The sequence below is a fragment of the Vespa velutina genome, chromosome 6 (assembly GCF_912470025.1).
Source record: "Vespa velutina chromosome 6, iVesVel2.1, whole genome shotgun sequence".
Lineage (NCBI taxonomy): Eukaryota > Metazoa > Arthropoda > Insecta > Hymenoptera > Vespidae > Vespa > Vespa velutina.
In genome coordinates, this window is record NC_062193.1 from 5,317,113 (window position 1) to 5,329,612 (window position 12,500).

At 40.8% G+C, this 12,500-nt stretch overlaps 1 long non-coding RNA gene across 15 annotated transcripts in view; it reads left to right on the forward strand.

Moving 5' to 3' along the window:
• LOC124949950 overlaps window positions 1-12,500 on the forward strand; it is a 118,521-nt gene that overhangs the window by 51,475 nt on the left and 54,546 nt on the right. Inside the window, exons 3-6 of one of the 15 annotated variants that reach the window (XR_007101222.1) lie at window positions 6,597-10,351; window positions 11,143-11,340; window positions 11,451-11,651; window positions 11,815-12,500. The exon at window positions 11,815-12,500 is cut by the window's right edge and continues 621 nt beyond it. The exons of 9 other annotated variants lie outside the window; for them this stretch is intronic. This is a non-coding gene — a long non-coding RNA (uncharacterized LOC124949950). The remainder of the gene's footprint in view (window positions 1-6,596; window positions 10,352-11,142; window positions 11,341-11,450; window positions 11,652-11,814) is intronic. 5 more of the 15 variants (XR_007101229.1, XR_007101220.1, XR_007101231.1 and 2 more) reach the window with 5 other exon arrangements.

Consider the following 12,500-nt stretch of genomic DNA (forward strand, 5'->3'; position numbering starts at 1 on the left):
AGAGGTTGTGGGAGGAGTGGTAGGAACGCCAAGGCAAAAGCTCTGAAACTTTTCTCCGGGGGTAAAGGAAGAGGAGGTGGAGGTGGCGGAGGTCGCATTTCCGGCAGTTTCGTTTCCTCTCGAGCGCGGTCGAGCGCTGGAACGGAGACTCGTGACTGTACGAAGAAGAAAGGCCAAAGAGAGAGAGAGAGAGAGAGAGAGAGAGAGAGAGAGAGAGAGAGAGATGAAAGAAAGAGTAAGATAGAGATATAGAGTAAGGAAAAGGAAAGAAGTAGCCTAGCAGAAAGAAGAAAGACGGTTTTAAAGAAGAAAAGAGAAAGAAAAGCAAGAGAGATAGAGAGAGAGAGAAAGAGAAAGAGAGAGAGGAGAGAGAATGAGATAGATAGATAGATAGATAGATAGAGAGAGAGCGAGGGAGAGAGAGAGAGAGAACGAGAATATAGAAGATGGAACGAGGGCGCTTAATTGCCGTTTCACCGCCTGCATTCGAGCGAGAGAGTTAAGGAGTCGGAGAAGAAGCTAAAGAGGAGTAAGAGAAGGTAGGTGGGAGGGAGGTAGCTGGAGGAGTTGAAATTAGAGGTGAAGAGAAGGTGGTAGCGTCGAAGGAGATGCCACTTAGTTAGCGTAGTAGTTGGAAATGCACGTACCGAATTTACATGTACCATCTCTCTCTCCCTCTCTCTCTCTCTCTCTCTCTCTCTCTCTCTCTCTCTCTCTCTCGTTCACAACGAAATTTACATTTTGTAATTTGCAAGGAGAACCGAAAAGTGGACCTTTATTTTTACGACCTTTATTATTCGTATAGACACACACATATATACCTACATATTTTTCTTACGATATGATCATTCGATGATTATAGAATGAACATTATCGATTACGTCCAATCGTTGAGAGACATTGCGTGTAACTCGAATATGTAGGTTAAATTCTAACGTAGGATAAAATAGAAATACGGCCATTTTCAATATTTATTATTATTATTATTTATTATTATTATTATTATCATCATCATCATTATTATTATTATTATTATTATTATTATTATTATTATTATTATTATTATTATTACTTTCAAACATTTTTAATGATACGTCGCATCCAGAAAGGAACGTATCTTATCGCGAGTAATAATTCCTATTTCATCTTCGAGATTTATATATTCCCTTACTTAGTTATTTTATTTTGATATACCTTTGATAAAATCACATTAGATGGCACCTTACGATAACGTTTTCGATGACGGATTTTATCATTTGAATCGTTTGAATTTTTAATTTTACCATATAGCTTAATCCGACAACAACGAAGGAGAACGAGGACAGTCGAGTAGAATATATCTCAATAGGAATATGCTATACAATGCGTGGCGTACTAGCTTTCGAGCACAGTTACGTATCCTAAAACGCTACTCCACGTATGTATGCACATCCGGCTACTGGTGGTGGTGCTGCTGCTGCTGCTGTTGCTGATGCTACTACCGCTTCTGCTTCTGCTTCTGCTTCTGGATACCATTGGTTCTCCTCTTACTACTAGTACTCTATTACTACTACTACTACTACTACTACTACTACTACTATTACTACTACTAGTAGTACTACTACTACTATTACTTACTACTATTACTACTACTACTACTACTATTATTATTACTACTACTACTATTTCTATCACTATTGGCGCTACTAATATCACTGTAGTAGTAGCTGCTACTGATGCTGCCGTGTTCGCCCACGTTAAACATTCATCCGATGCTGCGGTCTGAGGCTCTACCGAAGCTGCAGACAGAATTTTAAAAAAGTTGTTATTTCGCGCCGTACCGAGCGGAGGCGAATGGACAAAGCGACAGGTCCGGCAAAGATACAGAGAGGAAGAGTATGAGAGAAGAGAGAGAGATAGAGAGAGAAAGAGTGATATATATATATATATATATATATATATATATGTATGTATGTATGCATGTATGTATGTATGTATGTATTTTCCTGGGCGATATTTCTTTTTTTTTTTTTTTTTCTTACGTCTTGATTCGAAGTGCCTCACAGCATCTTTTTCGAATCTCATGCAAAATTTTGAAATTCCGTCGTTCAATGATTTATACGATCAAAAAGAGAAACTGGTAAATGTTCTCTCTATCTCTCTCTCTCTCTCTCTCTCTCTCTCTCTCTCTCTCTCTCTCTCTCTCTCTCTCTCTTTCTTCGTATTTCATCGTCGAAAGCTCGCGTATCGATTATCGGCGAGAACTTCTCCGAAGGTATTTTTGCGAATCTCTCTCTCTCTCTCTCTCTCTCTCTCTCTCTATCTATCTTTATCTGTCTCTCCCTCTTTCTCTCTCTCTCTCTCTCTCTTTCTCCCTCTTTCTATCTATCTACCTATCTCTCTCGTTCTCGTTCTGCCGCGTTCGTTTATAATTTAGCGAGAGAAGTGCGACCGTTTCCCGCCGACACAATGGAAAATGGACGTTCCGTCCGTTCGTACTCAGACATTCCGTGAAAAATGTCGTGTGGAAATTCGCTGCTGTCCTCGATCGTCGTTTTCCTGCTCGGCGCTCTGCTATTCTTTTCATTTTTCGAATTCCCCATTTTATTTCGACTAGGCTGTGGATATCCGATCTCGAGGAACAGTCCTTTTATATATATATTTCTTTTTTTTTTTTCATTTTTATTTTTGCTCTCTCTCTCTCTCTTTCTCTCTCTCTCTCTCTCTCTCTCTCTCTCTCTCTCTCTCTCTCTCTCTCTCTCTCTCTCTCTCTCTCTCTCTCTCTCTTTAGCGCACGTCCCGCACTTTATACCCATTGGACATATCGTTTAATGCAACAAAGTATTGTTGATGGACATGATAAAGTTGATTTAATATCGATCCAATCTTCAGCTATATTTTATCTAGCACGTTAAGAAATTTTTCATTATGGAATTAATACTCGTACGTTTTGAATCATATATATATATATATATATATATATCTGCGTATAAAAAAGAAAAAAAAAATATATATCTTCTTATATTAAAATAGAATTTGCGATATAATAACAGACGATACTATGATTACCATGAAAAATTATATTATTTTACGATAACATATTCGTTAACTACGAGGATTGATATATTTTTTTTTTCTCCTTCCTTTCCTTTCTTTTTTTCTCATTTAAAAGAAAGAAATTATGAATTACGATTACATGTTATAAAGGTGTTCTTCGTAGTTAAACCATGAGGAATTGTTTTTAAAAACGTTTTCAACAAAGGGACCACTAGATATTCGTGTTCGTAAACGACTTGCATTTGATCATACACGCGAATATTTCGCGTTCTGCTTTGGGACGCATTAATGCAGCGAGAATAATAACTATACGTTTGTCGTGTAGTCATTTCATTTTCCCCCGAAGCGAAACGCTTTTCGGATCGGTCCTTAAAATTCCATCGGTTCTCTTCTATCTACGAGTTTCTCCTTCGTGTTCAACTTTCGAAATGGCTTTGCACGCTTCGTACAAGTGCAGTGGTAGCACCAGCAAACGCGTGCATAGAGAGAGAGAGAGAGAGAAAGAGAGAGAGAGAGAGAGAGAGAGAGAGAAAGAGAGAGAGAGGGCTACGCATATACCAAGCGAAATATATGCGGAGCGTTTTCGAGGGCGAGTACACACGATATTCTCTCTCTCTCTCTCTCTCTCTTTCTCTCTCTCTTTCCCTCTTTCTCTTGCTCATTCGGTCGACGTGTTATCGTTATCGCGCTAGTCTGTCGCGTGTGTTCGTTCCATTGCGGTGCTCGCAGGCTGCTAGCCGATAGCACCAAGCGTTATAACGTGTGTTGGTGCGATGGTGGTGTGTCTGATAGTCGCAGTGGAAGCTATACCAATGATATAATAGTAGTAGTAGTAGTAGTAGTAGTAGTAGTAGTAGTAGTAGTAGTAGTAGTAGTAGTAATAGTAGTAGTAGTAGTGGAAGTAGTAATAGTAGTAGTAGTGTTAGTAGTGATTGTGCTTGTGGTTATACCGTCCGTGTTCCTTTATATACGCTTGTTGTTTGTGCGTACGTGTGTATGCGTTGTGGATAGACGGGAGAGAATGGGTGTGGGAGGTTAGGTGGGGAGTGGGAGCGCGGCTATATTCCTGCGCCCAGCACAAATATTATTGCGTGCCGGGATAAATTTATTGCCAGCGCGCGTTCTCCGCAGGCGCTCACACAAACGGCGCGCTTCGTGGCCATGGCACGACGCGCTCGGCATATCGAAGAGAAGGAAAACTTCTTCTTCTTCTGCTTCTTTCTCATCTTCTTGGACGAAACTCTAATAGTAATCTTTTAGTCGAACTTCATTTTCACACGAATTTTAGAATCATATTGGAGATACTCAATGTAACATTTTTTTTATCATCATCTTCTTAACCATCATTTAGAAAGAGAGAAAAAGTGCATATTCGAGTCGTCATCTTTCCTTTGTTTGTTTGTTTGTTTGTTTCAGGTTTTTTTTTTCTTTCTCTCCTCTTTTTTCTTTCGTATCGTTAAGAAGTCGATGAGAAGAGAAAGCCACGTTGATATCGATCAGCGTGACATTAGGATGCCACCCGCCCTCCTTGATCAACTTCAGCGCCTTCTTCATCCAACTCCCCTCCCTCTCCCCCGCTTCCCTTAGGATGCCTCACGGGCCTCTCCATAAACTTATTCAGCCGTATCGTGTAATCCCACTTCAACGTCCTCCGGCCTTCCCAACAATTTCTCTTCTCTCTTTCCATCTCTATCTTACCTTATATCCTATCTACCTACCACCTACCTACTACCTACCTACCACCCAAGCTATCTTCCTCTCTCTTTCCCTCTTTGTCTTCTGATCCGTGACTTCGTATTGCGCTACGACATCTCCCCTACGTCATTGGCATCAGCGCCGTAGGGTGTTCGGTCGTCGCAGATACGACGCATGAACGAGAAATATGAAAAGCCAAAGACTACCTATCTATATCTAACTTATTTACCTTTTTTTATGTTTTTTCGATCTATTTTATTCAAGAATTCATTTTACTTTTTTTTAATACAACGAAGTCCTTCGATATCGAATCTCCATTATCTGGTCTGACATTTGATAAGATCATATCGAACGAATCGTCTCAAAATCAATCAACGACCAACAATTCTTTACGTTTGGTATTCGTGATTTGTAAAATTGATTATAGCTTATCACGTTATATATATTATATATATATATATATATATAATCTGTGATACTCCGTTTGACTATGCTGAAAAAAAAAATTATAAAGAAAAGTAATAATAAAAGAAAGAAAAAGAAAAGATGGGATATTAAAAGAAAAAAAAAAGAAAAGAAAAGAAAAGAAAAAGAAAAGGAAAAGGGAAAAAAGAATTTCGTTTGGAAAATGACAAAACTTAGACTTTCTTCGACGTTCCCGATTTTGCCCTTCTTCTTACTTTACCCCCGTCAATGAACGCGCCAGATGTGACCTCTTATCTACGTAAGAAAAGAAAGAATTTAGCTCGGACCTTTATCTCGCTCGATTTAACCGAACGTGCTATGAACTACTTATATTACTAAAATACGACCCGCTATCTAAGCTATATAGCTAAGATATTTATTTCTCATTATTTTCAAGCACCTTTGTTTTACGTATTTTTTTCTCGTATTCTTCGGCGTAGACCGATCCGTTTGAGAAATAAGGCGAGAAAAGAGAGAAAGAGAGTGAGAGAGAGAGAGAGAGACAGAAAGAGAGAGAGAGGGAGAGAGATTCTCTAGTCCAGTACAAAGTTCTTGTTGGCCAAGGCTGTATGCCCCAGGGGTGTTAGAACGGGTCTCGTAGTAAGAGACGGAGTAAGAAAAGGGGTGTGGGTGTGTTTGTAGCGGTAGCTCGAGGAGAAAGCCGTCGTTCTGGTCACGAAACCCCCTTGAGGCAGGTGCACCCTACCGCCTACTCAACTTCTCCTTACCCTTCATCCTCTTTATCCTTCTCTCCTTCCTTCTACCATGTCGACTCCAGCCAAACTTACTTCCTTGGTAGTAGCCGACAGGCTCCTTGCTACTCTAAGGTCAGAGAAGTTATCTTCGTTCTCTATTCGAATGTCTTTCATCCATAGGTAGGACCGTGAAACTCTAATCCTCACGCTCATTGAAAAGGCGCAACCTTTAAGTAACTCCTTCTCCCCCTTAGGTCTTTCTCTTTTTCCTATTCTTTTTTTTTTTTTTTTTTTTTTTTTTTTTTTTCTTTTTTTTGAGACATGTAGATTGTCGTTAATTTTTATCCTTCCACATTGTCTGCATTTAACTATCAATTTGTATATCCGTTTTAGTTGTCTTCTTTTCTTTTTTTTTTTTTTTTTTCCTTCCACTTTCACTTTTACTTTTAATACCATCGTCTAGTATTTTTTTTTTTTTCTTTTTTTCTTTTTTGGATATCACTCGGTAATGGCGTCGACGACATTATTGTTTCTTTTCTTTTTTTTTTTTTTTTTTTTTACATTATATAATGTTTGTTTTTTCTCTCTCTCTCTCTCTCTCTCTTTCCGCGTTGTTTTACGCGGAATAAATAAAAATTGAGGTCATAGCGAGGTTATCGAAACGTTGACCGATAAATAATAGTTATTTTATTTTTCAATATTTAGAATGTTCCATGTACGAGAAAGTAGATGTATAACGTTGAGCTGGCCAGCTCGCCCCCATTTCGGAATACCAGCGTTAAATTATTCGAGACGCCTTCGGTGCAAGGAATGGACCGGTGAGACGTTTTAAAGAGTCTCGAGAGTCGGACGACTATAAATAGGTGGACTAAGGAAGCGGTTAAAATTAGTATCTCGAGAGCGCCGCGGCACACCGTCTTAAGAGCGTCTCTCAACGCTACCACTCATCCTTAGAAGTTCGGGCCGACCTTGCGACCCGATGAAAAGGACAACGAGCGACGAAAAACGTTAGAGAACCAACTTGCCGCCCACTAACATCCGATTTCTTCTTGAATCTATCTTGATCTTATATAGGGTGGACCGAATGAAAAAATTCTTTCCTTTATCATTCGTATAACCTTTTTTCTTTTTTCTTTTTTTTTTTAAGTTGGAGAAAAAAAAAGTAAGATCTGAAAGATCGAGGAAAGGAAGGAAGGAAGGAAGGAAGGAAAGAAAGAAAGAAAGAAAGAAAAAAGGAAAGAAAGAAATAAGGAACAAACGAACGAACGAACGAACGAAGGTTTCTCCGTTTGGCAGGAAACGAACGACTTCGCGTTAAATCGTAAATCTTCAAAAGAACTCGAAAGGAGCTCGACGAAACAAGCTTCGCGTCCCCTTTCTTTTATCTGAGAAATTCACGTTCTCTCTTTCTTTCTCTCTTTCTCTCTCTCTCTCTCTCTCTCTCTTTCTCTTTGGTATCGCAAAATTGAGCTAGCGATGAAACATGAGCAAGTAGTAGCTCATAGCTTTAGCGAACATAGCAGAAGCAGAAGCAGAAGTACTAGTACTAGTATTAGCAGCAGAAGCAGCATCAGTAACAGCAAAGCAAAGGAAAGCAAGCAATAGCAGCAAAAGCAGCGATATCAACGGCAATGGCAATGGAAATAGCAATAGCAATGGCAATAGCAATATAGCAAAAGCAGAGCGATGCTTTTGGAAGAAGAGAGCGTGGCTGTCTGGTTGGTTAGTTGGTTGGTTGGTTGGTTGGTTGGTTGGTTGGCTGGTTGGTTGGCTGGCTGGATGGCTGGCTGGATGGCTGGATGACTGGATGGTTGGCTGGTTGGCTGGCTGGCTGCCTCCTGCCTGCCACGCCATGGAATATTGATATGTAAATATAGCAGAGCGCCGGTAGCGAGCGAACTGTGGCGGTGGCGTCGAGCGTGCAGCGGCGGTTAGAGGGGCGCTAGCAGGTTAACGAGCGGCTCGCAGAGCGTCGTAGTCTGGGGGTGAGTCGAGGGTTGGAGACAGAAAACGAGAGGGTAAGAGAGAGAGAGAGAGAGAGAGAGAGAGAGAGAGAGAGAGAGAGAAAGCAAGAGCAGCAGCAGCAGCAGCAGCAGCACGGAGGCGTGGGTGAGAGTGGATGGGGTTGGTGGGTCTGAGCGGTAGAGCGACGCGGTGGAGCAGTACGGGGCTTTACGAGAGAAGGAAGAGGGGTGTGGGGGTGGTGAGAGGGGTTGGGTCGCTGCCGGCAGTATAACAGAGACGGCCGGGCGTGCCGCGGAGCGTGCCACCAAAGGGGATGAGAATTTTCCGTGGTCGGTGAAACTATTGTCATGGATCCTTAATCTTTGAAATTCTTGTAAAATTCAATTGACCCTATCGATAACATTTTCTTAATCGTAACTTATACAATAAATAATGTTGAAGGTACACAGAGAGAAAATTTTTTTTTTCATCCTTCTTCACAATTTAAGATCGATCAATGCGATGTTTGGGAGATTGGACAATTTCAATACGGCGGTGTATAGGGACATGCCCTGCGGGACACGGCATGGAACGGGGTGGTTGGAACGGGCCGCGGAAACACGGAGAGGGCGGGAACACGCCGGCCGAGCGAGGGTTACCGAGGAGCCTGGAGCAGAAGGGTGGGGTGTCGAGGGGTGAGACACGAAGCATAGGATGGTGACTGTGGTGGCTCCGTGCAAACGCACGAACGTGTCTCTTTCTCTCTCTCTCTCTCTCTCTCTCTCTCTCTCTCTCTTTCTCTCGCACATATACATACATACTAATACTTACGTACACATACACACACACGGTTTTTCTTCGTATGGTTGAACTGCTCGTGTTCGCTCGTTGTTCGTATATCTCTGTCTGTGTGTGTCTATGTGTGTGTATGTGTGTATATGTATGCAGGCGCGTGTTTGTGTTCGAGAAAGAGAGAGAGAGAGAGAGAGGGAGAGAGAGAAAAGCACGTACGAGGGCACGCGGAGAGTTGAAGGGTATCTTCTATGGTCGAGGGTGCCGTCGATGCGCTACGTCGAATTCTTTTCTTTTCCGCATATATACCTCTGTTTCTTTCTCCCTCTTTCTCTATCCTTTTCCTATCGGACTTATTCGCCGGTGGCTTTCCTACTGTCACCTTTCTACGCGGAAAAACCTTTCTATCCTCGGCGAAGAGTTTTTCAACCGACTAGAGAAACGATCTCTTGATTGGAAAGACGCGCCACTCGATATCTCGATCCTTCCACTTTTTCGCAAGATATCTTTCGCGAGAAACTTACACTACGTGGATTTATGTAACATCGTCTCCATTATTCGCCTTGTTTTTTTCTTTCTAAATTCAACATTGTAATTTCTTCTTCTTCTTCTTCTTCTTTTCGCTTTTCTCTCTTTCTCTTTCTCTTTCTCTTTGTCTCAGTTCTTTTTTCTCTTTCTTTCTCTCTCTCTCTCTCTCTCTCTCTCTCTCTCTCTCTCTCCCCCTTTCTCTCTGTCAGTTGGATAAACGGGCCTCTTCTATTCTATATGTTTCAAGTAAAGCTAGTCTTTAATGGTACACATCTCTTGGGGAAGATCGTTTGGCTGACCTTGTAATTATCTACTGCAGTAGAGTTCTGCGGAATTCCGCATCCGACGGCTTCTCGCCGTACAACTTCCTTTATCTACTTCTTCGATCTCCCCTACTAATCCCCCCCCCCCCGCCCCACCGCCCGTAAACTATCCCTGAAAACTTTTATTATTCGCGAAGCCGCGAATTTTGTAAGATCCTTTTTGTCTATTACAGTGAAAGTAAAGGAAATGTTAAATGCGTGGTTAATTAAATGTTTATTTATTAATTAATATACGTTTTGTGGGATATCGGTCAAGCTACAAATATGATACCTAAATATACAAATGATGTAAATCCACAGTCGAATGGAACGACTCGTTCAATTTAATCGACCGTTAACGTAACAAACAAATTGTCCATAAACGTTTGTATATCGAGCAGGAATAGCCATTGGGAAAATAGAAAATAAGTCAAAGAAACGTATATTATTTCAAATTTGACGAACGGAAGGAGAAAGGAAGGAAACATAAAAAAGAACGAAAAAAAAAAAAAAAAAAAAAAAAAAAAAGAGGAGGAAAAATAAAAAGAGAATAATGATGAAGAAAGAAAGAACGAAAAAAAAAAGAACATAAAAAAGAAAAATAGAAATAGTAACAAATAGGTACAAAGGACAAGAGCAATAATAGCTATCGTCGATTTCGAAATCGTCCATCGTTTCTAATCGAAAACAAAATGACAATGTTTTTTTTTTTTTTTTTTTTCTTTAACACCATTCCATATCTGTGCAATCGTTGACGTAATAAATGTGATAGGACAGAAGGGGGGAGGTCGAGGAGGGAAGAGGGATGGGGGGCGCGCACACTGCACCGAGAAAAGTCGTCGTTGCTCGCCGAGCCGGAAAGGTTTATTTCGTAACTGTGTTATCGGAAGATAGGTGCGGAATCGCGGGATCGTGTTTTTTCTTCTTTCTTCTTCTCTTTCTTGTTCTTCTCTTTTCTTTTTTTCTTTCTTCCTTGTTTTTCCTTCTGTATTCTCTTTCCCTTTTTATTTTCTCTTTCTCTTTCTCCTTCTGTTTTTTTTCTTCTTCTCCTTTTTTTTTTTTCTTTTTCTTTTCTTTTCTTTTATTTTTTTTTTTTTTTTTTTTTTCTTCTTCCTTAATCGATAAACGTGCCCTCGGTGTGTTTCGTAAGCGATAACTATCTTTCGTCTTTCTATACCAGTTCGCGTTTACTAGTAGTAGCAGCAGTAGTGCCATCGTCGTCGGCGCGTGGTAATGGCGTCGTTCGGTAAACTGGCTTTGCACACGAGCATAGATTGCGCTAACACATACATACGTATATCTTCGTAAATACAATGTATGTATGTATGTATGTATGTATGTATGTATGTATGTATGTATGAACATGTACAAGTATAGAAATATGGACGTTACATATACATACTACATATACATTCGGTAGAGCTACGACGCAATAACTGTACGTCCACTCTTACGAAAACACACACACATATATACGAATATATTGAAGCGGGCGGACGGTCGCATCACACATAGAAATACATATACTCGGATAGAAGCGTAGAAGTACCGTGAAGCCATCTCGAGCGTAACGGTTATACCTTAACTCTCGTGCGCTTCTCCTTTGCCTTTCCTTCTCTTCTTCCTGCTCTTTTCTTTTTCCAAGGTTCCCTCTCAATGACGAAGACCTTATCTTTACTCCGCAGCGCCGTCGCTCTGCCAGAGCCTTTTACGATTGGCTCGATCGTTAAGCGAGACCGTAGAAGCCGCCATAAAACCGCTGTCAATCGTCGTGACGAAAGGTTCGAGCGTGTGAGCGCGCGCGCGCGCTCACGAACCACCGAAGAAAAGGAAAACGAGCGTGCAAGGTCGATTTAATCGGCCGGCATGAACTCGAGGAGCTGGTAATTCGATTCTCGAAAGTCTCCCTTTCTCTCCCTCTCTCTCTCTCTCTCTCTCTCTCTCTATCTATCTATCACTCTTTCTCTCTCTCTCACACACTCGATTTTTTTAGATGTTTTTATCTTTCTTCTCAAATCACCGATCGATGCGGATACTGTTGGTAATAATAATAATGATGATTATGATGATGATGATGATGATGATGATGATGATGGCCGTGCGATCGGTTTGACGCTTTTTTGATCGAGAACCATAGAGATAGAGAACCATGAAAAACCACATAGAAGTTTAATGTTATCGATAAACGTTACACGTAAGTAACAAAATTTGAGAAACGACAGGTTAATCGTATTTGTTTCGAAGGAGAACTCAATTAGAAAAGTAGACGAACAGAGAGAGAGAAAGAGAGAGAGAGAGAGAGAGAGAGAGAAGATATGACGTTATTTATATAAAAATGGCTATCGTTTTTACGACAGATCGTAGAAGAAAAAAAGAAGAAGAAGAGGTGGAGAAGAAGGAAGATGTGGAGGAGGAGGAGGAGGAGGAGGAGGAGGAGGCTCTCGTGAAATATATTTCCCGCAGTTCTTGAGGAAATTTAATGGGCGATGATTCCATGGCAGGTAGTTAGCCGTACGATGCCGCAGCCCTTTAATGGGTGTCGAGCTTTAGGTGCCGACGACGTCACCGTCGAGAGGGAGATTTAAAGGGATGTGTAACGGGTAGAGGGGGTTGGTGGAGTTGCAACGCAGTGGTGGGGCTTCTGTTTACGGGGATTGCGTCGTGTCGAGTGAGAAACGATCCTTTATCTCTCTTTATCTCTTTTTTTCTCACGTACACACATACAGACACACACATATCAATTGAACCTCTTTCCACGTAATTTCACATAGATTCTGTAAAGATAAAATTTGTCATTAACCGTCGATATCGTCACAAAGTAACACTTTTCAATTCTGATGATCCAACGAGAATCTTACTTTTTAACATTTCCTTTTTTTCCTTCTTCTTCTTTTCTCTCTTTTTTTCTTTATTTTTTTATTTTCTTTTTTTTTCTCTCTCTCTTCCCGATAACTTATCATCGCACTTCTAACGACTCCTCTGCTCTCGTTTTGTGAGTTAAAATAGAGAGAGAGAGAGAGAGAGAGAGAGAGAGAGAGAGAAA